The 26,888-nt window shown below is 35.7% G+C and overlaps 1 protein-coding gene across 1 annotated transcript in view; it reads right to left on the reverse strand.

Annotated features, from left to right (window-relative positions):
• Positions 1-26,888, reverse strand: part of DPYD (dihydropyrimidine dehydrogenase) — an 830,145-nt gene that overhangs the window by 377,720 nt on the left and 425,537 nt on the right.

Below are 26,888 nucleotides of genomic sequence, written 5' to 3' on the forward strand. Positions count from 1 at the left end.
AAGAGTGAACAAGTTAACTTCCTCATAACTATAAATACAGTAAACTGTCAAGTTAACTTGCTTGTTAAGTGTAATTAACAATCAACAATGGCTTCATAGCTGTATTAACAAAGAAGAGTAACATTCTTACATTACCAAAAAGTAAAAAGAAACAAAGAAAAATGTTTCTTCATCCAAATTCCAATTAAAATTAATTTTGAGTAAAGGTCACATAGTTAAGGATTTATCAGAATTAGTCATTTAAGTACCCCCTCCTAACCATCTTGTCACTTTTAGTGCGATAACATGAACCCCCATTAGTATATAGCAATTAAGGTCAATTTACATATTTTAATTAAGAACCACCCCATATAAAACAATTAGCGTAATAGGCATACTAACTAGATTTCATAACATTTGGACGTTTTTCCAACTAGATAGACAGGAAACCTTAATTAGCATTAATTAGTGCTGATCTGCATATGTTTGATAAGGCATACCCTTGCCACAAAAGATTATTTATTCCTGAATCTGCCAAATGCTACAGTTGCAGAAGATAAAAGGACTTTTCTTCACATTGCATGTTAATTTCTGGTAATTTACATTCACTTTTACATTTGAATTAGTATATTATAAAATAAATGGTATAAATGTTACAATAAGACTCCTTAAATATGTACATTTTTACTTATAGGAATTCTGCCAGTTTATGTTTTACTAATTAAGCCATTCCACTTCTATTGTAATTGTGGGCCACATCACCAGCCTTACTTTGATTTGCTATTATGAAACCATGTTACAGGATTTTAATGGGAAAATGACAAGTAGAATCACTCTAGGAAGCTCCAGCCGCCTGGGTCACATTTCCACGTTGGCAAAAGCTGAAACCAGTGCTCTGCCTTCCTGCGGTGGCGCCTGTACAACTGCCCCGCAGTCCTCTGGTGCTGTGCTGCCCTGGCCTGAGGGGACAATTCTGGAAATGGTTCACTCAGATGAGGCTGCTTTTCTTCTTTGTCCCAAAAAAGCCATATTTGTAAGCCTTGAGCTCCTTCTTTCCTCCTTTATGCACCCTACTCCAAATCTCTTCACCTAAATGAACCATGGTGTCTGCACAGGAGAACTCGGCCAAGTTGGTGAAGAGAGTCCATATTCAATTCATCAAGACACATGCCCTGGCACTGGGTAGTTCCCAAATGAAGGGGCACCTGTTTAAAACGACCATTTTGTAATTTATTGGCCTGAAAGCAGTACTTTCAGCTTATTCAATAAATCTGACTCGTGTTAGCATGGTCCCTACTCCTGCCCATTCTTCAGGTCTTAGCCTAGACTTCAGTCCCTTACAGAAGCCTTTCTGATCCCTCCCACAACATTAGTCTTTGGCTCAAGCCCCCCCATAGCAACATAGACATCCCTCAGCTGGCACCCCTGACGTCCTCTATTGTGATTGCCTATATTCTTATCTGGGCCTTTCACTGAGTACAAACTTTGGAAGGGAAGAAGCTATAATTTGTTCACTATTAAGTGCTGAGCTTTCAGTCTGGCATTCAGTAGGTGCTCAAATAATGTTTGTTTGAAGGAGGCTAGACTAAAACCCTAGGAACTAGACTAGGTTCTGTCCTGAGCCACGGGGAGTCTAAGGTATTTATTACTGGCCAGGCAAGGGGGTTTAGGCTTATATTCAAATTTCAGGTACTGGTTCTGTGCTTGCATCCTTTCCTACTAGTCCATTCCTTTAGAATCGGGGTCTTTACTTGCTTCCTCTGACTCCTCGGGGACTCTCTCTGGATACAGACCCACTTCCCACTATGTCTGGATCGTGGTACCCGCGTGCTCTAACACAGCTTGCCCATGACTCCAGCTCTCCCTGTCCCACCCTACCATAGGGCCTCAATGATACGCAGCGTTCTTCAACTTGATCACCGTGTAGCTTCTAAGACCTTCCTGATTGTTGGCCCTAAATTGTTGGGTTTACCTGATCTCTAGGATCCAAATACCAAACAGAATGGTCCCATTCAGATACAAACTGACTTGTAAGTTTTTCTCATTCAGGTGGCTGTGAACTCCTAACCTGGTCCATGGTCACATAGCAGACTTCTTAGAGGGTTTCTTCCTCTCAGGACCTTACCCACCGACAGTTGCCTCTTTTATCTGTGCCTTATGCTAGGCCCACATCTTCAGAGCATGTATAGGAAGATTTTTAGTATCACAAAATTAAAAAGACACAGAGTGGAAGAATTTTACCTATACTAAGTTAAAACTCGATTCTCCAGCATTCTAAGCCATATGCTATTTTATAGTAACCATAATATCAATTAGTCCAGCAACCCACAATATCCAAAAGAGTCAATAAACTTATAATTTAATTGGAGGACAGTTAAGCAAATGCTTCTTTCTTAAAATGCCTCCCACCACCCAGTTATACCTTAAAACTTAAAATTCTACCATTAGAGGTTTTTCCTTTATGTACTGTGAGTTAAGTTTATTATTAATGCTGTGGTTATTTTACTTTTGTATAATCCAGTGCTAAACTGTAAATATATCATGGGAGGATTATTAATGATCTCCTTAACCAAGATAGAACAGGAACAAGGCAAATCAAAGGGAAATTTTATCTACTTTATGATAGGGACTGTTTACTCCTTTAGGTTGAATTATGATAGGCAGTACTTCTCTAAACAAGTCAGTTTTCTCATTCTTTAATTCAAACAAATAAAAGATACTTAATAACCACTCAAATTACAGATGCCTACCATGTAAAATTTGTCAACTATCCATGAGTCAATTGTTACCATCATAGCAACTTAAAAATTCAGCATATTCCAAATTCAACTAAAATGTCAAAATTCATTGTCGCCCAGTGATAAATCAGTACTAGATTATTTTATTCTGGATTTTCTTTCCCAAATTCAGTTATATTTGCTACTATTTTGTCAAAAACCTTCTCTACTGACTTGAGGCTTCTTATAATTTTTAAAGTAAGTGAAAAATGAATGAAAACTTATACAATTATCCATGATTATATGATTAGAGTTAGAGCTTCAATAATTGGGCAACAACTTACTAAAGCTTTTAACCTGGGAAAACTATAATTTGGGTATGATTTTATAAGATAATAATTTGCTTTAGGATTTAATAGCTAAATCATATTAACATTGCTTAAGGGAGTTAATATAGAAATAAACATATTCAAGGGTAGTTAGAACAAATAAGAGTTCATTCTCTATAACAAAGAAGGTGAATTACCATAGTTCTAATTTTCAGTGCATTAAAAATATTCAGATTTTTTTTTAAAATGATGTTTATAGGTAAGGAAGTGTTAGGTGTTATCGCTGCTTTATGTGATATTTTAACCACCATTGTAACAATCAAGTTTTAGTGACCTCTTAACATTTGAAGTGATTATAGTGATTTTTCAGCATTACTAAAGAGATTAAAATGGTAAACAGACTGATTGTATTTGTTTAAGATCATTTACTTGACCTTTCTTATCCTAAAAAATAACTATAGTGTTTCCATGGTTACTACTGGATTAAGATAGTTACAGTGGCCTCAATAAATAGAAAAAGGCCATTATGCAAAGATGTCTTGGTAACAGATGAAGAAAAGAGTCAGGGTCCAAAAAAGTCAGATGAAACTTACATGTAAAATTTGAGGAGTGAACCACAGCTACTGTACCAGAACAGATAAATTTTAGAAATATGTTGTTGAATGAAAAGATCAAACTGTGAAAAACTATATAGAATATAATGCCTAAATCAAGCAAAATGATACAATATATTATTTAGTGAAACATACTTATGTGACAAAATATAAATGTAAGAGAATAATTAAAAATAATTTAGAGAATGGTTACCTATTAAAGTAGGTAGATGCTAGGAGAGAAATTGGGGATGAATGGATTTCTCAAAGTATTTTAAAGAAGCTGTATTCCTGAAAGGCAGAAACGCATGGTAGAATGAGAAATCTGTTTAATGAGACTTGTGGTAGCATAGTGAATATTGTTATAAGCTATCAAGGAAGTTTGATTGGTTTACGTGAAAATCTGTAACTTAAACCCTAGGGATATTTGTTTCATTTTTAATTTCCAAGATTCTGCTGTGAACTGGTTATTTTTGTCAAACAAATATTTTAATTATTTGGTTTTAAAGCTAGGATTTCAAAAATGAAATGCACTGAAGTACAAATAGTCTTCTAAAATATATCACTTTAACTACACATTATCCATAAAAGAGGAGAATCACATTACAAATAAATCTAACAATAATACACTGCTATATGATATGATTTGATTCCATTATTATAAATCTGGCATACTGCTACCCTGGGAATAGCAACAAGTAAAATAAAACGTACCAGTGGCCCAGTTTCCAATGCAACTCCACTATTATAAAAGAACTCTCTAACATTTTATTTTTTTCATGAACTAAATATATCAATATTTGATCCCTCTCAAAAATAAACTTTATATTGCCAGAATAATGTCTAGTTGGTTGTTTTGGATGGGTGAAATGGGTAGGATGAGAATTTGTTCTTAATACATCAATTTTTCCATCCTAGTTTCTTAAAGATAGTACCCAAACAACTGAATTAGTGACAAAATTTACCCCTTTGTCATCAGGAACTTTAAATCTGTCTATCTAGATGGAAAATACAGTAAACAAGAATAACAATGTTATCTTAGAAATACAAGAGATATTATCAGAGAAATAGTGGGATTGAAATTGCAGAAACAATAATAATTTAGATTTTTATAGCACAAATTTTTCACATACATCATCTTATTTGATCTTCACAACTCTATCATCCTACTGCTCAGGCTAAAACTGGGGCTTAGAGAATTAAGTGACTTGTCCACTGTTTCACAGTTCTAGCCATTAGAGATGAAACTAGAATTCAGGTGTATTTATGTGATATGAATATAATAATAATAATAATAATAATAAACACTGAATGATGTATACAATATATTAGGACTCATTTTATTTGCAATAAAATCAGCTTGAACAAATTAAATTTTAAAAAGTGAGATGTGGTACATTTACTTTAAGGAAAATTAGTATTTTACACAATGCAAGGAAGGTAATGCAGTTAGGAATATTTCTGTCTCTTCTCTCCACTTCTATTTGTATATATTATATCTTCATTCTTCTTTCTTTCTACAAAGGGCTTCCTCTGTCTCAGTTCATATAATGGACAAGTCCCAAGATACACACTATAAGTACAATCACTGCCCAAAACTTATAATCTCTCTGGCCCAATTTTAACACTGGTGGCAGAGACTCTGATGGGCTGAACTTGGGTTCAGTATTCACCCCTTGTCTAATTAACTATGTCTAGCAGGGTAGAATTAATTAGGATTCACAAAGATGTTCATGTAAACAAAGGTGGAGTAATTGGAAGTTGAACAAGTGGTCTTAAAGGAGTATACTGTAGCAGGACTAGTCTAAGTAGGTTCATTTAGAAAATTCAGAAGAAAATATCAGATGAACATTGATGAAGTGGAATTAACCAGAAAATGGCTGTAAAACAGACAAAAATATTATCATTTAGTGAAATGAAACTTTCCATATAGTCTTTCCATATACAGTCTTGAATCAACCATAATAATCCATTTCCTAGTCTTGTGACCCCAAACCATGCAAGATCAAGGTTCTAAGGATCCTTTGAAATCATCTCATATTTTCGACTACAATGGGCATGCTGTCATTTCAATGTGTTGCTGTGCTGAAGACTGGTGACACAAAATGGCCTGGGGTACAGAGCTGGGCTGAACTGACTGAATGGAAACCTTATGTTAGGAGGATAAGAATGTTGAAGAAGTAAAGGGAAAAACAAACAATAACATATGTGTTCTAGAATGAATAGGAAAACAATTTACAACCTGATTAGGCCTAAAAGGAAAACAACGAATGGAAACTGAATACACTGAATGTCTACTGCCATGTTTGACCGAAAATAAGACCTAGCTGGACCACTCGCTCTAATGCGTCTTTTGGAGCAAAAATATAAGACCCAGTATCATATGATATATCATATCATATCATATCATAATCATTATTGTTATATTACATTATATTACATAAGACTTGGTCTCATATTAAAATAAGAATGGGTCTTATATTAATTTTTACTTCAAAAGATGCATTAGAGATGATGGTCTGGCTAGGTCTTATTTTCGGGGAAACACAGTATATGCCAAGGAAGGAATTTTACTCATGTCTTCTAGTGCTTACATGAGGCCAAATGTCCCCCACATCCTGGATAGTGTCAAACATTTAAAAGATTTGGTGTCTCACACTGCACAAGTATGGAGATTAACTTTTTAAATTTTATTTATGTCTGGCTGGTAAAATACTGGGTTCCAGATTTGTGTAGCTTTTGTCCATCCTCTTGCCCTTTTTCAAAGAGCTCATAACTTTGTAAACAGGACACTAAAAAGTAATCCATTTTGCTTTTTGACTTTCTCGTCTGTCAAATTGGCTTCACTATATCATAGAGAGGCTATAGGATATTACGTGAAATATTATAGCACATGCCTGACATGTGGCATTTGATAAATAAATATTTATTCATTCATCAACTCACCAACTTCAGAAACAAAGCAGAAGTTGTGAAAGTTGGGGCAACTGGCCTTAACTTGTGCATGGGCTAAAAACAGGAGCTCGACAGCAAATGAGGGTGTGAAGATTGTTAAGAGTTGGGTCAGATTAGAGAGTTCTGAATGGAACTCAGAACTGGAACTGTTTTAAGGAGTTGAAACTTTTTTCTGCAGGCTTTGAGAATCCATTGTGTTCTGACTCCTAATCAAGTTATTAATACCAATAGCTCACAGAAGCTGTGCATTCACAGAGATAACTTTTACAAGAAACAGATGAAGAGCTTTTTTGGTGCTGATATCAGATGGATTAGAACATGATTAATCAACAGACAGACTGATTAAATTATTGGGTTCACTGTTCAGATAAGAGGTTTTAGATACACTCTGCCAAACTGTAATTAACTTAGAAGTTTCTGCTAGCCTGCTTGTAACATGATCATGTGATATGCTTTGAAGAAATCTTTTACGACCCAAAACAGCAGCTGTGAAGGTGTAAGCATGAGTTGGTTTTAATAATTATTAATCATCTACAAGTATTAAAGCAGAATTTTCATTGAAAATGATAAACATTTTTTTAAAAACTTTACATAAAACTTTATATTCGGGTTTTACTCTAGAAGTCACTGTAAATGAAATGGTCATTATTTAAGGATGGGAGCATCTAAAAGACTTAGGTGTTTTCCATTTCTGCAATATGGTTAACAAGATATTGAGAAAAAGCCCTCATAATATAGCACATTTAAAAACACTAGACAAAACAAAAGATGCACAGCTTTACTGGTAACAAATAAGGAAATTTCTCAGAGAACAGAAATGACAACAAAGCAAAGATCCATCAGGACAAACTAGCTGTAGGGTGATTTGCCCTCAAGTTTTCTCCAGTCCCTGGTGGCCTAGAGCCTGAGTTCTAATGGCTTACAAACATCTGAGAGAGCAAAGCGAAGACCTCAGCATGGTGGTAGACAGATTAGAAACCACCACATAAAGGTAGGACCAACCAAAATGGATGTTCATTTGTGAGCTAGAAAATAACTATACGAAAATGGTGGGGTATGTATCCTTTTCAGCCTTCATATTGGATGGAAAAGAAAAGGTCTCCCTGGACAATTTAACCTTGTGTGGGTCCCAAAACCACAAGTTGAAAATTCAGTTTAAAAGTGGCTCCTGGTAGTGGTGTCCTCAGATAAGTAGTAGAAGCAATGGCAAACCCTCTGTGGAGGAATTTTTACCCCAGGTATCAAAAACTTCCCATAAATACATTTCCAAGGAATGTAGGTTCACAATAGAATTGTGCTAAAATAATGAGGAAGAAGGAACGATAAGTTACAGTGAGTAAGAAGAAAAAAGGTGTAAAATCAGATCCTGAGCTTTTCAGATATACAATATAAAATGAAAATTTAATATTTTTGAAAAATCAAAGATGGACTTGAATGTATAATCAAAGAATAAGAAACTCAAAAACTTACCATGACAATTTAAAATATAAGCAATAAGCATTTCTGGAAATAATATTAAAAAAAACCAATAATTGGGAATAAGAAAACCTTAATAGTTTGGAGTAAACAAGAGATTAGACATGGCTAAAGAGGATTATCAACTTGATGATACATCTGCGAGAGTTGCCAGAAAGGCAGCACAAACCAGTGAAATACACAACATGCTGTGGAGGTAAAGAGACAAAGACGATAGAGTGAGAATTAAAGAAGAAATCTAATTGGAGCTCACAAGAATATAATGGAGAGAATCGGGAGAGGAGATAATTGATATTGTCAGAGGGACACCAAGCTTCAGATTCAGGGACACCCACAAGCTCAAGGAAATTTTTTAAATTCATACATTGTAGTAAATAAAAGCACCAAAAACAAAGACAAGACTTTAAAAGTAACTAGAGAATTAGAAAAACAAAAACAAAAACAAAAAATTACTGTGCTTTGCTGTGTATAATGCGCACCTTTTTGCCCACATTTGTCAGGGGAAAACCAGGGTGCGCATTATACATGGGTAGTACTAGTTCCATATCTACATCAATGTTTTTAATTCTTTTATTTATGAGTGCATATGAGTTAAAAATGTAACTCTAGAAATCAGAAATGATATCTATATGCAAAATAATACCCTGGGACATGATAATCGGTTGTGTTGAACATGGCAAACTTGCAATGATGAAGAGTTCTTGGCCTTTTATGATGCGTAAATACTGTACATTTGTTACTGGTATGTAAAATTTCTTGAACCTTGTATCTGTTCTTGTGTTTTGTGATTATTTGTTACATAAAATTTCTTGTATCATAATATGCTAAAAAGTAAATGCTACAATCAATTCCTTTATAATACAAAAAACAAGTACCTAAATGTAAACAAATAAAAATTTGAATTAAAAAATTAAAATGAAAGATTTTTTTCCCCTGAAAGTTTGGGCCAAAAACATGTGTGCACATTACATGTGGCAAAATATGGTACCTACAAAGGAAAAGCCAACTGATAGTGAACCTCCTGTCAGTGCTAATGGAAGTTAGATGACAGTAAACTATATTCCATAAAGAAAAAATGTGAACTGAGAATCGCATACCTTCAAAATTATAACTCAAGAATGAGGATAAAATAAGGACATTTTCAAACAAAAGAAATTATAAAAAACTAGTATACAGCAGAGAATATGAATTAACTATTACTAATTCAACTAGGATGGATATGAAAAACATTGAACAATACAAGAAAAAAGCAAGTTGCATAAAAATATAAACTGTGTGATTATATTTATATAAAGTATAAAAAGGCAAAACGAAGCAGCATACTGTGTGGGAATACATACAGTGTTCCCCATGTACGTGGTATATATGCTCCAAGACCCCCAATGGATATCTGAAACTGCAGATAGTACTGAATCCTACATATACTATTTCTTTCTATACATATATACTTTTGATGAAGTTTAATTTATAAATTAGGCACAGTAAAAGACTGTGATGCTGAGACAGTAGATCTGATAACCAGCCAGGCTACTAAGTGACTACCGGCTAGGTAGCACACATAGCCTGGATACACTGCACAAAGGGATGATTCACATCCTGGGCGGAATAGAATGGGACTCACGAGATTTCATTATGTTACTCAGAAGAGTATTCAATTTAAAACGTATAAATTATTCATTTCAGGAATTATCCATTTATATTTTCAGACTGTAGTTGACGGGATAACTGAAACCACAAAAAGCAAAACTGTGGATAAGGGGGTACTACTGAATGTGATAAAACATATAAAAAAGCAAGAAAATGATTATCACAAAATCTAAGTCATTACCTCTAAAGGGAAGAGAAAGGGATATAATTGAGAACAGAGAGAATCAAAGGAACAGGAATATCTTAAGTTCTAGATCTCATCCTGTGAAATGAGGAAAAAGGTATTCATTTTATTATTTCTTAACCAGTGTATCTAAATTATATATACTTTTTTTGTACACATCTATATTTCATACTTAAAAAAAATTTAAAAAACAAAACAAAACAACAAACCCAAAAAACAAGAAAATCTATCAAGCAGGGAATAAAAAAGAAAGAGGATGCAGACCTGAGGGTGGAAGTGTTCTGGAGTCAGCCATCTAAGACTCTTAAGATTGGTATGTTTTTCCTCCACACGACTTCCACTGTTTATACATGGTCCTGAATGATGTTTCAGAGAGCACTGATTCTGCCATTCCTCTAACAAAATGATGAGGTTGTACGATGGGATCCCTAATATCATTTGCAGCTACCACTGATTAGGACAGCAAAAATCATTTATCCACAAAACTATAAAATGTACACCATGAAAACATTTCAGAAATGGTGCTTTCTGGGGTGGACGGGTGGATCAGTTGGTTAGAGCGCGGGCTCTCAACCACAAGTTTGCCTGTTCGACTCCTGCAAGGGATAGTGGGCTGCGCCCCCTGCAACTAAGATTGAAATGACAACAACTTGACTTGGAAACGGTCCGGAAGTATACACTGTTCCCCAAAAAAGTCCTGTTCCCCTTCCCCAATAAAATCTTAAAAAAAGAAAGAAAAGAAATGGTGCTTTCTGAAACCCTTTTTTTGGTCCATGAGACAAATTTATGACTTGGGGGTATGGAGGAATAGCATTTTGCCACCCCAAAATATGTCTCTTTGGCATGAGGATTATTTTAGGCTTAGTTTTAAGAAACAAAAGGCTCAGGAAGACTTTTTTTACCTTCCTCTTAACTGCCTAAGACATGTTCCAGGCATAAAACTATCACCAGAGATAATTACAAAGACTATGGGCGAGGTGTGGTAGAGGGAACTCAGTAGGGCTTGGAGACCAAAGTCCAATTGTCTCCGCATGGCCCAGCAAACATGTTTATTAAATGTTTGTTTCTCCATCTCCATGGACTTGCCTTCCTCCTGTTGTAAGTCCCAGACTCCTACCTCTTCTCCTTAATTTAAAATGACATGTAAGCCCCTACTGCCTGACTGTCTGAGGTCCCCCATATTCTTATGGAGCCCTCATACATACAAAATTAAATTTGATTTTCTCCTGTTAATCTGTCTCATGTCAATTGTTAAACCAGAAGAATCTAGAAAAGGAGAGAAGAAACTTTTTTTTGTAATGTTAAACTCATATGAAAATCACTTCAGGCAATCCACACACATGCTTTGGCTATCTTACGGAATCCTCCCCACCAATATCCAATGACTAAAATGGGGAGATGCAGTAGGAGGGTGAAAGAAAAAGTTTATTTCTGCCAAGAATCTGTGAAGCCATTCAATTAATGAGAAATCATTCATTTGAGCAAATAAACAAAGTGAAACTCCCCTAATGTAAGTTAAGCAGCCATGAGATTTAATAATTGAAAAAATAAAGTTTAAAGTCTGTTTTCTCATAATCCTAATATCCCAACTCAATAGCATTCTTTCATATATCAGGATATAAAGTTGCTTGTATTATAATTACAAAACACCATTTTAAAAACGTATTATGTACTACAGCACTTAGCCTTGACAAACAATTACTGGCTATCACATTCAACTGAATACAAAAAGCCATCTTTATCACAGGTTAAAATTAGCCTTGGAACAATATATACTTTCAAAGCTATTCTAAACTCTAAACTGCTTTGCACAAGTGTCTTTTGAAGAAATACAAACAAGTAAACTGAAGGACATTTGAAAAACTTCCTGTTGGTGTCCTCTAAAGTTTTTTCAAGTTTTTTTTTTTTTTTTTCACTTTCATAAGGGATAATCATGTTACACTTAATGGGAGATCCAACTGGCTTCATAGGGAAAGGCTTTATAAGTTAGAATCAAAACAAAACAAAAATAAATAGCCAAGAACACAAAGAAACTGAGAATTCTGAACGTCAGAATGTGTTATTCATAATAGGACTCTATTTGAACTATCAGGACCACTTTTTAGACACTATTGTAGAAAATGGGCATGGCTGCATTCCAATAAGACTTTATTTACAAAACTAAGCACAAGGCCAGATTTAGCCTGTGGGTGGGCTTAGTTTGCTGACCTCTGCTCTAGCCTCAGGGATTCCCTAAGACTTGACCTCTGGCCAAATCCTTCCTACAACAATAACTCCAGGAATGTGAGAGTGAGATACTTGAGAGTCCTGTTGAAGTCCACTCTACTGGACCTTGTTGTTGAGTTCGGTCATTAAGTAATCTGTAAATGAGGCGATGCAGCCACGTCAGAGGATGGGAGCTAAGTTACCTACCTCTGAGGGAGCCATGGACTAGCGAGGTGAAAACGATTCAACGGATCCCAGAGCTGACGGTTTCTCTGAACTGCATTCAGGATTCTAACCCTGTTTTTGTCACTTTTTACTTTGCCTCTCGCTGTCCTTAACGATTTTAAGTGTTTCTTCTGTCATCCATCTCAATTTTTCTCTCCTTTTTACTTCTGGCATTGTCTTTTTGCATTCTTGCCTAATAATATTTCCACTTTCAGTCCAGAGCTCTTCTGGTTCTGGGTCAATTAAGTTTAACAATGTAAATCTGTTTTTTATTTGGAGTGTAAATCCATCAGGATGTTATTTTTGTCATTTTGGCCCTACACTTCTTTTAGTGTTCTTCTTCAGCTTTATTCTAACGTTTGATATCAACAGTTCATGGTAAGTACCACAATCTGCTCAGTCTTTTTCTGGCAGAGAAAATACAGTGAAACTGAGGGTCCTATGACTTCGATTAAATTTAGTTTTAAATACTAGCTCTAGAAATAATATTCTTCTCTCTATATATACACCCTTCAGAAACCTAGGCTTTCCCCCAGATAATCAGCAAACCCAGAGGTAGCCCAGACATGACTCATGGTCACACATCCAGACCTCTGCCTGGCTAAAGATAACTCTTAACCTAACAACAACTCCACCATAGGGGCACTTCCATTTCATAGGTGTTTGGTGGTTGCTATGCCACAGACCTGAGCACGTGTGGTTTGGACCCACATACTGGGCAGCAGAGGCAACAGTAAACCACTGCTGCATTTTCTTTTCTCATTTTTTTTCTTTTCATTTTACCTTGAAAACTCAATGATGAAATAGTCCAAAATGAAATCTGAAGGAGTGCTGAAAGATGAGACTCTCAGGTTGGAAATCACTCAAATATTTACTGGGAAGAGCAGAGAATAATCATGAATAACATTGTTGCTGATGATACAACTAGACCAAAGATGGAAGGATGTCTAGCGGCTGGTGTACACCAAGATGGGAGAAAGTACGATGCTGTACAATGCATAAAATCAGAACCTGGAACATGAAGCATGAACCAAGGTAAACTGGAAATTGTCAAGCAAGAAGTGGAATAGCTCAACGTTGCAGTGCTTGGTGTCAGCTAACTAAAATGGACTGGCATGGAACATTTCCAGTCAACAACTACAAAGTGTTCTACTATAGAAATGACAAAGTTAGAATAAATGGAGTGGCTTTACTACTGAGACAAGACATAGCACAGGCAGTTAGGGGCTATAATACAAGGTCTGACAGAATAATGTCAATTAGACTTCTAGGAAAACCTACTAACATAACCATCATTCAAGTCTATGTTCCAACTACAAAGGGCTGAAGAAGATGAAATTGAAAACTTTTAGGCAAGTATCCAAGAAGAAATTGATCACACACCAAAATAAGACATGCTAATAATTATAGGTGATTGGAATAAAAATGTAGGAAATAAAACAGAATCAAATATTGTTGGAAATTTGGACGAGGGGTTTAAAAATGAAGCAGGAGATCGCCTCATGGATATCTGTGTAGTCAACAACTTGCCCATCACAAACACATGCTTCAAACAACTGAACTAATGACTGTATACATGGGCATCACCACATGATCAACTAGAAATCAAACAGACTGTGTCATTGGAAGCAGGAGACAGAAAAGCTGAATTCTCTCTGCAATTAATAAGTCTACATAAAACAAACATTTTTAAGACAAAGGAAGCATAATTAACACTTGGGTCAACAAAGAACAATATTTACACAGACATAGTCAGGTAAATATCAATAATTGAGAACTAAATCCTCAGGAAGTATACCAGGAAGTCAATAGAAAATGTTTTAACTAAAAAATGTCAATAAGAGTATTATTTAGAAGCATGGATTTAAAAAAACTTAAAATGGTTAAGAATTGAAAGTAGTCGCTTAAAGCAAGAAAGGAGAGTATAAAAACGTGGGGCAGGGAATGAATTAAAAAAAATACTACTGTATTATTTGATGTTTAACCTTGTGTAGCATACTATTTAGCTAACGGCAAACTTTAGCTTTTAAAATGTTATAAAAAGTAGGCTAAAAGAAAATGGTATAAAAATGGTATGTTAAAGATTATGATCCCCTATGTACAAATGCACTGCTCAAAATGTTAGAGACAAATGATTCAACAGAAAAAATAGTCAATATTTATTAATTATTCCTCAACAAAGCTTGGAGGGGGGGAGAAAATAGTCAAAGGGTGAGTACAGTCATTTCATAGAAGAAGAAAAGTAAATGTCAACAATACGAAAAATATGAAAAGGTGTTCAACCTTATTAGTAGTCAGGAAGACGCACATGAGAACCAGGAAATGCTATTTTCCCCCAGATGACTACAATATGGCCAAAAATAAAAAAAATAAAAATTGATAACATCCAGTGCTGGAAGTGGGGCAGGGGAGGTAGATGCTCTTACATTACTCGGTGTGTGAACTGTGAACTTCCTGGACATTTTTGAAAATCAATGTTCAGTGTTTCTCAAAATTAAATAATATCTATACTTTTGAATGCGAAATTCCTTTTAGGAATCTAGCATAGAGAAATAATAGTACAAGACAACAAAACTGAACATCCAATAGTGACAAAATTTGTAAATCCTAAACATCCATCAAGAAATAAATGGTTGGATAGATACTGCAATATCCAATCCATACTATGGGAATTCTGCAGCTATTAAAAAATGAGTGAATAATACAAATGAGGTATTTACCTTCATGGATCTTATGTTCTACTATGAGGGCTAGGCAGTAAACAGGTAAATAAAACAATGTGCATTAATAGAACTATTTTATTGAAACCTTAAAAACATGATGAAGTTAAAATAGTTTTTTAAAATAAAAAGCCATGGTTTCTTTGATTGTTTTATTCAACTAACGATACCTTCATTTGTGCTTTTTTTAATGTAACAAATATTTTAAATTACCAGTTCCTCATAGAAAAGTCATATGAGCTCTACTTTCTCCCTCTCTCTCTGTATATATATGTTCATTCACACACACAAATATATTTAGACATACACATGTGCAAGTGAGCACACACACACATTCCTATAGAAGAAGATGAAGCACTGATAGTGAATTATAAATCATCACTGCATTGAAAGTATTTTAGTAAAAGCAATTTATATTCCTTTTACTAAAATATATGCAATCTGGTCTCCCATGGGGGGTAGGGAGAAGGAAAGGTTTATCACATTAAAAGCTATTACATGTCAACATGACAATTGAAGATGTATAGTTCTACTGTTGATATATATGTGTATACACATATATAACATACATAAATGTATCTATATATACGCAATTTAACAATTAAGTTCGTGAACTTGCCACCAAGCACTTACATTGGCAACACTGTACAAACAGCTCCGTAAGGTTTCATAACTTTGGTATATCAGTGTCTCACAGCTATGTTCGTGTTGTCATGTCGATGTGTGGTGGTGTCTTGCTGAATGGTGTTCATTATTGTTGTTGCGTGTTTTTGTGTGCCATTGCAAGAATGTCTCAGCTTGAATGAGAGCAACAAACAAACATTAAATTTCTTGTTAAACTTGGCAAGAGTGGAAGTGAAATCAGAAATATGTTAGTCCAAGTTTATGGGGATAATGCCATGAAGAAAATGGCACTGTACAAATGGATTAAATATTTTTCTGAGGGGAGAGAACGCGTCACTGAAGAAGAGAGGTCAGGGCGGCAAATAATGAGCAGCACTGATGAACACATTGCAAAAATTCATCGAATTGTGCGTCAGAATCATTGGCTGACTATGAGACGCATAGCCGACCAAGTAAATATTTATAGAGAAATAGTTCGGAAAATCGTAACTGAAAATCTTGGCATGAGAAAGGTGTATGCAAAAAAGGTCCTGAAGGAGCTCACTGATGAACAACCACAAAGGAGAGTCAAAGTTTGCCAAGACCTTTTGGAGAGGCAAGTAGATGTTTTGGGCAATGTTATCACTGGTGATGAAACATGGGTGTGCCAATATGACCCTGAAACATAGCATCAAAGTGCACAATGGAAATCAGCCAATTCTCCACAACCAAAAAAGTTCTGTCAGTCCAAATCGAGTGAAAACAATGTTGCAAAACTTTTTTTATATCAGACAGATTATTCACTACGAATTTGTACCAACTGGACAAACAGTTAACCAAGTTTACTATTTGGAAGTGCTGAAAAGGCTGCGTGAAAAAGTTTAGATGAAAATAACCTATACTTTTCGCCAACAATTCATGGCTCTTGCATCACAACAATGCACCAGCTCACATAGCACTGTCTCTGACGGAGTTTATAGCCAGTAAACAAATAACTGTATTGGAACACCCTCCCTACTCACCTGACCTGGCTCTCAATGACTTCTGTCCTCAGTTGAAGACAAAGAAAACATTCAAAAGAAGACATTTTGATGACATTCAGGACATCAAGGATTGTACAACGACAGCTCTGATGGCCATTCCAGAAAAAGAGTTCCAAAACTGCCTTGAAAGGGTGGACTAGGCACTGACATCGGTGCATAGCTTCCCAAGGGGAGTACTTCGAAGGTGACCCTAGCGATATTCAGCAATGACATATGTAGCACTTTTTCTAGGATGAATTCACGAACATAATTGTCAGACCTCAGGCATGCGTGTGTATGCGTGTGTGTGCGTGTGTGTGTGTGTGTAGATATATAGATATAGATATATAGATATAGGTATATATATAGATATATACCGGAGATGCCAAAAAAATGTATATACTTGTTAAGAGATGTTATCTATGCTTAAGCAGTAGTTCGCCGTAATCAGAAGTGTCTAGATGCTGATGGTAACCACTTTGAGCAACTCTTGTAACTGCAGAAGTAAAACATGGCTTTTATTCATCTTTTGTTATCAGTATATATTGAGTATTACAATTAATACCATTTTTTCTTTTCTTAAAATGTGTATACATTTTTTTGGACACTCTCTGTATATATATTTTTTAGATATAAAGATTTACTGTCAATCAGTGAACTATACAGTTGTTTAATATGTGGATGTATCAAGTTTTTCCCATTGCATTAAACTGTCTTATTCCTCTTTTAAAGGGGTGCTATCCACCTGAACACATATTCAATTACATTTTCCACTAATGATGAACTACTAAAATCAATATACACATCATAGACATCTCTATTTTTCTATTTTAAAGTTTAAGATCGCTACAATTCTATAAGTATTGACTGATATCAATAGATTACTTAGGGTGAAGAACTTGAGGCAAAGATGCTATTTGCATGTGAGTACTCTAACAGAATATACAGAGGGTGCCAAAAAGTGTGTTAAGAAAGGAAAACTGTATTAAAATTGTAATACTCAATATATACTGATCACAAAAGATGTATACAAGTCACGTTTGACTTCTGCAATTACTAGAGGTACTCACAGTAGTTACCATCAGCGTCCAGACACTTCTGATTATAGCAAACTACTGCTTGAGCAATAGTGACTAAAGTGTCTACTTGTACCGCTGTGCATACCATTTCCATTTCTTCACATAGTACCACTCATCTCAAATTTATTGAATGCATGCAATAGTTAGTCATGTTGGAGGTTCTGTTGCATACTCATGCCTCCATTGTCATTGTACTTCCACAATATTCTTGAATTTCAAATAGCACTTCAAAATGTTCTTGTGCTCCTCGAACGACATTTTCTCTGAGTCCTGCCTGTTGCATGGTGACACTAGCATTTATTTGAATAATACACATTGCTACCATAATTCAATCCAACTTTGAAAAGTAATAGATAACATCTCTTAAGATGTGTATACAAAAGATCTACACCCTTGTAATTTGGGGACCTGAATATACGATTGCTTAAAAAATGAGATACAGGATGACGTCATAAAATGGTGGCATGAGGGGAGCCTCTTGAAATATCCCCTGGAATTTACAACAAATTGAACAACTGTAATTCTACAAAGGGCTCTCTGTGCAACAGACAGGCAAGCCTAAGAGATGTACAACTGAAATCATCTAAAAGTGGGCAATATTGGGAGAGAGGAGAGGAAGGAATAGGGAAGTATGGAGACGTGGGCCAAGCAGGAGCAGGACACAGACCAGAGCTCCCAGGACCTGCATTCCGGAGCTACCACAGCTATGGGAGAGGGAAGAACTCGGACTCCTAATGCTCCTCTTATGGCCCACAGTCCCGCCTGAGGAATCAGAATATAACACGGCTGAACCCGATGCTCATGGCAGAGACCTCGGAGCAAAGACTGAGGGAAGAAGGGTGAAAACAGCAGTTTTAGCCCTCACTGCGGAGCAGAGGATGGAAGTCTTAGGCATGGAGCCTAGCTGACCCCTCCCCACCTCTTAGAGCTCACCCCACTCCCACTTGCCCAGTGCTAGAAGTGTCAGATCAAAAGAACAGAATATTTGCAGTTCTGAGAACTGCAGCCCACAGCCACAGACTCGGAGTCCAACTAGTTCCAGTGAAGGGGAGGGATCCTTGGGTGCAGGATTGGCTGTGCTGGTGGTTGCCGCCATTGCTCATTGCCCCCTCTCACAACCCACCCCACCCTACCCCTGCCCCCACCAATTTGGGCAGATCTCTGCAGGGGTAAACACAGCCTCTGAAACACACAGGCCCTGAATCTGGTATAGGAAGAGCTTTGGAACTTCAGAAGTTTTCCACGTCCCCCCAGGGAGGCAGTGCTCTGAGACTAAACCATCTTGCTCACAGAGGAGAAGCATTTGCCTTCCAGGGAAATGCCCCGTTGTGTGAGAAGCCAGAACAGTGCAGAGAAAATACAACACTACAGCGTGAGAGAGAATTAAAGGTTGCAGTTGGAAAGAAAATAAAATATTCTACCAACACCTGCTGGAAAACAAAGTAAAGACCTCTTCCTACCAACCTATTGCAGAACCCACTCTGTAGATGCCTAGGAAGAGAAGTAGTAATTCACTAATTCCCACAAATAACCAAGGTCACAAGACAGGTCAGAAAGTCTCCAGAAAATGGACTTAAAGACATGGAAATATGTGACTTAAATGATAGACAGTTCAAGATTGCAGTTCTGAAAAAACTCAATGAGATGCAAGAAAACACAGGCAGTTTAATGAACTCAGAAACACAATCAAAAAACAAAATGAATATTTTTACCAAAGAGATTGAAATTTTAAAAAAGAACCAAATAGAATTTCTCGAGATTAAGAATTCAATTAAAAAAATGAAGAATGAAATAGCCAGCTTATGTAATAGAGTTGACCAAATGAAGGAAATAATCAGTGACATCGAAGATAGAAATCTGGAAATGACACAGACTGAAGAAAAGAAAGACTTGAGAGTTAAAAGAAATGAAATAACTCTACAAGAACTGTGTGACTCCATCAGAAAGAGCAATATAAGAATAATGGGCATACCAGAAGAAGAAAGGGAGAGGGAACAGAGAATATATTCAAACAAATAGTCGACGAGTCAAACTTCCCAAACTTGTGGAAAGAACTGGATCCTCGAATTCAAGAAGCAAATAGAACTCCTAATTACCTCTACCCCAATAAGCCTTCTCCAAGGAACATTGAATTAAAGCCGTCAAAAGTTAACGACAAAGAAAGAGTCCTCCAGGCAGCCAGGGAAAAGAAGACGGTAACCTACAAAGGAAAGCCCATTAGGTTATCATCAGATATTTCAGCAGAAACTCTAAAGACCAAGAGGGAGTGAAATCTAATATTCAAACTGTTGAAAGAGAGAAATTATGAACTAAGAATAACATATCCAGCAAAGATATCCTTTAGGTATGCAGGAGGAATAAAGACCTTTCCAGACATACAGAAGCTGAGGGAATTTTCTAAAATTCGACCTGCACTACAAGAAATACTGAAGTAGGCTATTCGACCTGAAACAAAAAAGCAAAAGAATACAATACCATGAGCAGTATTATGAACAGACAGACAGAAGCAGGAAAAGGCAACATCTATACCAATTAAGACACTATACACTTAAACATCATATACAGGGTAAAGAAGAAATACAAAAGGTAAAGAAAAAAAAACACTTAAAGAAAAAGAGGAAAAAGACAACTTGCTACTGCAGTGCAGGAATCAATTCACAGCATAAATAGGGATAATCTGTGACAACAAAACATAAAAGTGGGGAGAATAAAGATTTGAACCAGCACAAAGGAATAGAAAAAGAAGAAAATGGAATACTATAAATATGAAACTTTCTTTTACATAAACTTGATGGTAACCACTTAAAAAAATCCAAACTGAATATATAGCATAATAAAAGAAAACAGAGGGGAAAAAAATCATAGAATACCACCACACTGACATAAAAGACAGCAACAAAGAGGCAAAGAAGCAATAGAGACACAGTCCTACTAGAAAACCAAAGATAGAATGATAGAAATTCCTTATATATCAATAATTACCCTAAATATAAATGGACTGATTCACCAATAAAAAGGCACAGAGTAGCAGATTGTATCAAAAAACTAAACCCAACCATATGATGCCTCCAAGAAACACATCTCAGCTACAAGGACAAATACAGACTCAAAGTGAAAGGGTGGATATTGACATTCCAAGCAAATGGTATACAGAGAAAAGCAGATGTATTCATACTGATATCAGATGAAACAGACTTCAGGGTGAAAAAGGTAACAAGAGCCAAAGATGGACATTTCATAATGGTAAAGGGGACTATACAAGAAGACATAACAGTCATCAATATTTATGTCCCGAATCAGGGAGCACCGAAATATACCAAGCAACTACTAACAGAACTAATGGGAGAAACTGAACAAAACACAATCATAGTAGGGGACCTAAATACATCATTGATAGCTATGGATAGATCATCCAAACAGAAAATAAATAATGAAACAGCATCCCTAAATGACACATTAGATGAAATGGACATAATTGACATATATAGAGCACTTCATCCTAAAACATCAGACTATACATTCTTTTCTAGTGTACATGAACCATTCTCTAGGATAGACCACATATTGGGGCACAAAACGAGCCTCAGCAAATTTAAGAAGATTGAAATCATACCAAGCATATTCTCTGATCACAAGACTTTGAAATTGGATATTAACTGCAAAAAGAAAGCAGGAAAAACCACAAATATGTGGAGAGTAAACAACATACTTTTAAAGAACAACTGGGTCAAAGAAATAATAAGAGGAGAGATCAAAAGATACATAGAAACAAATGAGAATGAAAATACATCCTACCAAAATTTTTGTGATGCAGCAAAAGCAGTGTTAAGAGGGAAATTTATATCATTACAGGCCTATCTCAAGAAACAAGGAAAATCCCACATAAATAAACTGATGTACACCATAATGAACTAGAAAAACAACAAATGAAACCCAAAGTCAGTGGAAGGAAGGAAATAATAAAAATCAGAGCAGAACTAAATGAAACAGAGAACTAAAAGAATAGAGAAGCTTAATGCAATAAAGAGCTGGTTCATTGAAAAGATTAATAAAATTGACAAACCCGTGGCTAGACTCACTAAGACAAAAAGAGAAAAGACAGAAATAAACAAAATCAGAAATGAAAGAGGCAAGTTATCACAGATGGCACAGAAATACAAAGGATCATCCAAGAATGCTACAAAGGACTATATGCCACCAAATTCAATAACCTATAAGAAATAGACAAGTTCTTAGAAACATATCACCTTCCTAGGCTGCATCACGAAGAATTGGAAAATCTAAATACACAGTCACCAGTAAGGAAATTGAATCAGTCACCCGAAACCTTGTGAAAAGCAAAAGTCCAGGACCAGATGGCTTCACTAGCGAATTCTACCAAACATTCAAAGAGTGTCTAACACCTGTCCTACTCAAACTCTTCCAAAAAATTGAAGAAGAGACAATGTCCCCTAACTCATTTTATGAGGCCAACATTACCCGATACCAAAACCTGGTAAGATTAACAACAACAACAAAAAAACCCACAATTACAGACCAATATCTCTGATGACTACAGATGCAAAAAACCTAAACAAAATTCTAGCAAATCAAAAGCAACAATGCATTAAAAAGATTATCACGACCAAGTAGGGTTTATCACAGGGCTACCAGGATGGTTCAACATATGCAAGTCAATCAATGTGATACACCACATAAACAAAATAAAGGACAAAAATCACATGTGTATATCAATAGATGCAGAAAAAGTGTTTGACAAGATACAGCATCCATTTATGATCAAAACACTTATTAAAATAGGTATAGAAGGAAAATACCTTAACATAATAAGGCCATATATGACAAAGCCTCAGCTAATATCATAAGTAATGGTGAAAAACTGAAGCCCTTTGCTCTATGTTCAGGAACATGACAAGGCTGTCCCTAATCACCTGTGATTTTCAACATAGTGTTGGAAGTCCTAGCCAGAGCAATCAGCCAAGAGATAGAAATAAAAGGCATCCAAGTTGGGAATGAAGAAGATAAATTGTCACTTTTTGCAGATGACATGATGCCATATATAGAAACACTAAAGTTTCTACAAAAAAAGCTATTAGAAACAAACAAATACAGTAAAGTTGCCAGCTACAAAGTCAATGTACAAAAGTCCATCACATTCCTACATACGAACAATGAAATCTCAGAAACAGACATTTAAAAAAAAAAATCCTTCTGCAATTGCAAGAAAAAGAATAAAATACCTAGGAATAAACACAAGGATGTGAAAGACCTATATACTGAAAACCATAAGACATTTTTAACAGAAATTGAAGAAGACACAAAGAAGTGGAAAGCCATCCATGTTCGTGGATTGAAAGAATCACCATAGTTAAAATGGCCATATTACCCAAAGCAATATACGGATTTAATGCAGTCCCCATCAAAATCCCAATGGCATTTTTTAAAGAAATAAAACAAACAAACAAAAATCATCAGATTTGTATGGAACCACAAAGGACCTTGAATAGCCAAAGTAACCCTAAGAAAAAAAACAATGCTGGAGGTATCACACTCCCTGACTTCAGTTTGTAATACAGGGCAACAATAATCAAAACAGAATGGTATTGGCAGAAAAACAGACACACAGACCAACGGAACTGAGCTGAAAACCCAGAAACAAACCCACATAAATATGGACAATTTTTGACAAAGAAGCCAAAAACATACAAAAGAGCAAAGACAGCCTCTTCAATAAATGGTGCTGGGAGAATTGGAAAGCCACGTGTAAAAGAATAAAATTAGACTGCTATCTGTCACTGTGTACAAAAATTAACTCACAATGGATCAAAGACCTAAACATAAGACCTGAAACAATAAACTGCATAGAAGAAAACAGGTACTAAACTTATGGACCTTGGGTTCAAATAACATTTCAAGAATTTGATTTCAAAGGCAAGGGAAGTAAAAGCTAAAATGAATGAATGGAACCATATCAAACTAAAACGCTTCTGCACAGCAAAGGAAACCATCGACAAAAAAAAGAGGCAACCAACTGAATGGGAGAAGATTTTTGCATACAACGCCTCTGATAGGGGCTAACATCCAAAATATATAAGGAACTCATACAACTCAACAACAACAAAAACAATCCAATTAAAATATGGGCAGAGGACCTGAGTAGACATTTCTCCAAAGAGGACATACAAATGGCCAATGGACATACGAAAAAATGCTTAACATCACAAATCATCAGAGAAATGCAAATAAAAACCACAACGAGATATCACCTCACCCCAGTTAGAATGGCTATCATCAACAAGACAAATAATAACAACTGTTGGAGAGGCTGTGGAGAAAAAGGAACCCTCATACACTGTTGGTGGGAATGCAGACTGGTGCAACCGCTATGGAAGGCAGTGTGGAGGTTCCTCAAAAAATTAAGAATAGAATTACCATATGACCCAGTAATCCGTCTTCTGGGAATCTACCCCAAAAATCTGAACACATTTATACATGAAGACAAGTGTGCTCCAATGTTCACTGCAGCTTTATTTACAGTGGCCAAGACATGAAACAACCAAAGTGACCTGCGGTAGATGAATGGATAAAGAAGTTGTGGTACATATACACAATGGAATACTATTCTGCCATAAGAAAAGATGAAATAGTACCTTTTGCAACAGCATGGTTGGATCTTGAGATTATAATGCTAAGCGAAAGAAGTCAGACAGAAAAAGGGGAGAACCATATGATTTCACTGATATGTGGTATATAAAACTGAAAACAACAGAAAAACAAGACAAACAAATGAAGAAACAAAACTCATAGATACAGTCAATAGTGGTAACCAGAGGGTAAGAGGGGAGGAGGGTGGTAGATGAGGGTAAAGTGGATCCAATATGTGGTGATGGAATGAAAACTGACTCTAGATGGTTAACACTCAATGTGGCATATAAATGATGTATTACAGAATTGTACACCTGAGATCTATGTAACTTTATTAACAACTGTCACCCCAATAAACTTTAATTAAAAAAAAAATGTGTATACATTTTTTGGCACCCGTTATACAAGATCTGACAATTAAGTTCGCGAACTTGTTGCAATGATGTTGCTAACCCTCCTTGATATCAGAGGGATTATTCATTATGAATTTGTACCAACTGAACAAACAGTTAACCAAGTTTACTATTTAGAAGTGCTGAAAAGGTTGCACGTACAAGTTAGACAAACTGAACTTTTTGCCAGCCATTCATGACTCTTGCATCATGACAACGCACCAGCTCACACGGCACTGTCTGTGAGGGAGTTTTGAGCCAGTAAACAAATACCTGTATTGGAACACCCTCCCAACTCACTTGGTCTGGCCCGCAATGACTTATGTCTTTACCTGAAGATAAAGGAAATATTGAAAGAAGACATTTTCACGACTTTCAAGATATTAAGGGTAATACGACAACAGATTTGATGGCCATTCCAGAAAAAGAGTTCCAAAATTCCTTTGAAGGGTGGACGTCTGCACGGACGTCTGTGCATAGCTTCCCATGGGGAGTACTTCAAAGATGACTGTAGTGATATTCAACAATGAGGTATGTAGCACTTTTTCTAGGATAAGTTCTCAAACTTAAATGGCAGACCTCGTATGCTTCAATTCCACTGTTTTTCCCCTTCAAATAGGGATGGACCAGATTCAGGTACACATGGTAAAAAACTGGTTTGGATAAAGAAAGGATCTATTCAGGCCAATTTCATCAGTGATAACAGAATGCATTGTATTCTTCTACTGGGAATTAAAGACAGTAAATTCAGTTCTCATAACACAAATAGCAATCTGTGATCTTTGTACAGATTAAGTCTCCCCCCATACTCTGCCTTCATTCACCTTGAACTTCCCATCATGGAAACTAAAGAGTTTAGTTATTTTATATATCCTCTCATGCATATTTATTCTCCTCAAACCTCCCAACACATCTAAACACACTTTCAGTTAAATCTGCAATCAACATTGTTACATTTGTAACTATATAAATATTGGTTATTGTATAGCCAAATAGTGATTCCCCTTTGTTTTCTTGTACTGCTTTCTCTTCCCACTCTCACCCCAGGTTAAATGTTCTTTCTTCATTTACTTGGCTTTTCCTCTATCACTGGCAAATCTTTCCATTTGCCATGGTAACTCCACAAAATGACTCATAATCTGATTTCCTACAAGATTAAAACTGTCAGATAACTGAGCAGTTGCATCCATTTCCTGAAAATTCCTCCTGGAGGCCTGACCAGATTGCTCTCAAGTTATACAGCACACATCTTATCCTGGAGTTTTCCTTTGCAATATTGCCAGAAATTCCTTTGCCTCAGTGCTTCATTTATTTCCTCGTTTTGGTGCAGCATGTTTCCAGTAGATTCCTGAGAAAGGGCTCAGGGAAAGTAAATGTGTTTGTCTTCCCTTCATATCTGATTGATGCTTTGGTTGGTGTACACTTCAATATTAAAAACAGTGTCTCAGATTTTTAAAGACCTTGTCTTCTAATTTCTAATATTGCATTTCTGGGTTCTCTTCTCCTTATATATTGTTTCTTTGAAAATTTAGGAAGATCAGGGTTAATAACAGCAAAGTTGTAATATATATGTAAACTATGTAAAAATAAAAACTAAGTATGAAATCTATTGGAATACATTATTAAATTATTTTAGTCCTCTATTCATATAATTTTTAAGGGCTGAAAGGAATAATACATTTTTCACTAATACATTGTATTATGTATGAAAGTATAAACACACTTTTTATGAAATGAGTCCTCCTAAACTTTATGACAAATTGCTCATGAATTTCATGATTCTAATGTGTGACTTGAAAAATAATACAGAATGTAGGCCATCACGATCATGGATAGAGAATACATAATTTATATAATCTAAATTACTAGTACAAGATGTTAATGTAACGACAAACTGTTACTCATTCCATTTCCACTACCCAGAAGCATCATATTAATGTAGAATCCTTTAAATTTAATGTTGTTCTCCATATAACAGGGAGATACATCACTGTTAAGTCTTATTCAAATTAATTTTTATATGAATTTAAGATTAAATCAGAATTTCTAAAATTCTAAAGAGATTGGGATATTTTCATTGGGACTTTATCTTTTATTCTTTTATTCATCCTATGGAT

The sequence above is a fragment of the Rhinolophus ferrumequinum genome, chromosome 22 (genome assembly GCF_004115265.2).
Source record: "Rhinolophus ferrumequinum isolate MPI-CBG mRhiFer1 chromosome 22, mRhiFer1_v1.p, whole genome shotgun sequence".
Lineage (NCBI taxonomy): Eukaryota > Metazoa > Chordata > Mammalia > Chiroptera > Rhinolophidae > Rhinolophus > Rhinolophus ferrumequinum.